At 43.7% G+C, this 2,500-nt stretch overlaps 7 non-coding genes across 7 annotated transcripts; all 7 read left to right on the top strand.

Moving 5' to 3' along the window:
• Nucleotides 1-186: 186 nt before the first annotated feature.
• On the top strand, nucleotides 187-258 carry Trnat-ugu (transfer RNA threonine (anticodon UGU)). The gene has a single exon. It is a non-coding gene; the product is annotated as a tRNA-Thr (tRNA).
• Nucleotides 259-591: 333 nt separating this feature from the next.
• Nucleotides 592-664, top strand: Trnat-ugu (transfer RNA threonine (anticodon UGU)). Its single transcript has one exon. It is a non-coding gene; the product is annotated as a tRNA-Thr (tRNA).
• Nucleotides 665-981: 317 nt separating this feature from the next.
• Nucleotides 982-1,054, top strand: Trnat-ugu (transfer RNA threonine (anticodon UGU)). The gene has a single exon. It is a non-coding gene; the product is annotated as a tRNA-Thr (tRNA).
• A 65-nt stretch (nucleotides 1,055-1,119) lies between these two features.
• Trnaw-cca (transfer RNA tryptophan (anticodon CCA)) lies at nucleotides 1,120-1,191 on the top strand. The gene has a single exon. It is a non-coding gene; the product is annotated as a tRNA-Trp (tRNA).
• A 334-nt stretch (nucleotides 1,192-1,525) lies between these two features.
• Nucleotides 1,526-1,597, top strand: Trnaw-cca (transfer RNA tryptophan (anticodon CCA)). Its single transcript has one exon. It is a non-coding gene; the product is annotated as a tRNA-Trp (tRNA).
• Nucleotides 1,598-1,791: 194 nt separating this feature from the next.
• Trnat-ugu (transfer RNA threonine (anticodon UGU)) lies at nucleotides 1,792-1,864 on the top strand. Its single transcript has one exon. It is a non-coding gene; the product is annotated as a tRNA-Thr (tRNA).
• Nucleotides 1,865-1,929: 65 nt separating this feature from the next.
• Nucleotides 1,930-2,001, top strand: Trnaw-cca (transfer RNA tryptophan (anticodon CCA)). Its single transcript has one exon. It is a non-coding gene; the product is annotated as a tRNA-Trp (tRNA).
• The last annotated feature ends 499 nt before the right edge of the window (nucleotides 2,002-2,500 follow it).

The raw sequence follows: 2,500 nt of genomic DNA, 5'->3' as shown, positions 1-2,500 counted from the left end.
CATAATCAATGTGCAAAACGATGGGTTTTTTTGTTTCTTGCAAAAAAGGCGGTTAATTGCCTGTATCAGACACATCGAAATCAAGACCTTCGAGTCGTCAAAAGATAACTCATTTTGTTGCACACAACGACGAGAAACTGGCAAAATCATCAACGGGTAGCCAAAAATAACTTAATACACTTGCGAGCCTTCATAGCTCAGGGGTTAGAGCACTGGTCATGTAAACCAGCGGCCTGAGTTCGATTCTCACTGGAGGCTTCTTTTTGTTTTAACCGCGTGAAGTGAAAAGCAAAACAGCCAAATGCACCTTTTGAGCTGCGCCTGACTCCGTGGCGCAACGCTAGCGCGTCTAACTCCAGATCAGAAGGTTGCGTGTTCAAATCACGTCCGGGTCAATTCCTTTCTTAATCAATGTGCAAACCCAGGAATATTTTTTGTTTCTTGCGGAAATAGGCGGTTAATTGCCTGTATCAGACACATCGAAACCAAGACCTTCGAGTCGCCAAAAGATAACTAATTTTGTTGCACACAACGACGAGAAACTGGCAAAATCATCAACGGGTAGCAAAAAATAACTTAATACACTTGCGAGCCTCCATAGCTCAGGGGTTAGAGCACTGGTCTTGTAAACCAGCGGTCCTGAGTTCGATTCTCACTGGAGGCTTCTTTTTGTTTTAACCGCATGAAGTGAAATCCCAAACAGCCAAACGCTCCATCTGAAAAACGCCTGACTCCGTGGCGCAACGGTAGCGCGTCTAACTCCAGATCAGAAGGTTGCGTGTTCAAATCACGACGGGGTCAATTCTTTTCATAATCAAAGTGCAAAACAAGGAATTTTTTTTGTTTCTTGCAAAAATAGGCGGTTAATAGCCTGTATCAGAAACATCGAAACCAAGACCTTCGAGTCGTCAAAAGATAACTCATTTTGTTGCACACAACGACGAGAAACTGGCAGCAAAAAATAACTTAATACACTTGCGAGCCTCCATAGCTCAGGGGTTAGAGCACTGGTCTTGTAAACCAGCGGTCCTGAGTTCGATTCTCACTGGAGGCTTCTTTTTGTTTTAACCGCATGAAGTGAAAAGCAAAACAGCCAAATGCACCATTTGAACTGCGTCTGACTCCGTGGCGCAACGGTAGCGCGTCTAACTCCAGATCAGAAGGTTGCGTGTTCAAACCACGTCGGGGTCAATTCTTTTCATAATCAATGTGAAAAACAAGGAATTTTTTTTGTTTCTTGCAGAAATAGGCGGTTAATTGCCTGTATCAGACACATCGAAACCAAGACCTTCGAGTCGTCAAAAGATAACTCATTTTGTTGTACACAACGACTTGAAACTGGCAAAATCATCAACAGGTAGCAAAAAATTACTTAGCTCCTTTGCGAGCCTTCATAGCTCAGGGGTTAGAGCACTGGTCTTGTTAAACAGGGGTCGTGATTTCGATTCTCACTGGAGGCTTCTTTTTGTTTTAACCGCATGAAATGAAAACCCAAACAGCCAAACGCTCCATCGGAAAATCGCCTGACTCCGTGGCGCAACGGTAGCGCGTCTGACTCCAGATCAGAAGGTTGCGTGTTCAAATCACGTCGGGGTCAATTCCTTTCATAATCAATGTGCAAAACGATGGGTTTTTTTGTTTCTTGCAAAAAAGGAGGTTAATTGCCTGTATCAGACACATCGAAATCAAGACCTTCGAGTCGTCAAAAGATAACTCATTTTGTTGCACACAACGACGAGAAACTGGCAAAATCATCAACGGGTAGCCAAAAATAACTTAATGTACTTGCGAGCCTTCATAGCTCAGGGGTTAGAGCACTGGTCTTGTAAACCAGCGGTCCTGAGTTCGATTCTCACTGGAGGCTTCTTTTTGTTTTAACCGCATGAAGTGAAAAGCAAAACAGCCAAATGCACCATCTAAAATGCGCCTGACTCCGTGGCGCAACGGTAGCGCGTCTGACTCCAGATCAGAAGGTTGCGTGTTCAAATCACGTCGGGGTCAATTCCTTTCATAATCAATGTGCAAAACGATGGGTTTTTTTGTTTCTTGCAAAAAGAGGGGGTTAATTGCCTGTTTCAGACACATCGAAAACAAGATCTTTGAGTCGACAAGAGATAACACATTTTGTTGCACACAAAGACGAGAAACTGGCAAAATCATCAACGGGTAGCAAAAAATAACATAATTCGCTTGGGAGCCTTCATAGCGCAGGGGTTAGAGCACTGGTCATGTAAACCAGGGGTCGTGAGTTCTATTCTCACTGGAGGCTTACTTTCGTTTTCACCCCCATGAAATGGAAACCGAAACAGCCAAATACACCATCTGAAATGCGCTTGACTCCATGGCGCAAAAGTAGCGCGTCTGACTCCAGATCATAAGGTTGCGTGTTCAAATCGCGTCGGGGTCAATTACTTTCCAAATCAGTGTGCAAAAGTAGGAATTTTTTTTGTTTCTTGCAAAAATAGGCGTTTAATTGCCTGTTTCAGACACATCGAAATCA

This window comes from Phallusia mammillata, chromosome 8 (assembly GCF_965637545.1).
Source record: "Phallusia mammillata chromosome 8, kaPhaMamm4.hap1.1, whole genome shotgun sequence".
In the NCBI taxonomy this organism is placed as follows: domain Eukaryota; kingdom Metazoa; phylum Chordata; class Ascidiacea; order Phlebobranchia; family Ascidiidae; genus Phallusia; species Phallusia mammillata.
Note: the sequence above shows the minus strand (reverse complement) of the source record. Positions and strands in the feature narration are given on the sequence as shown.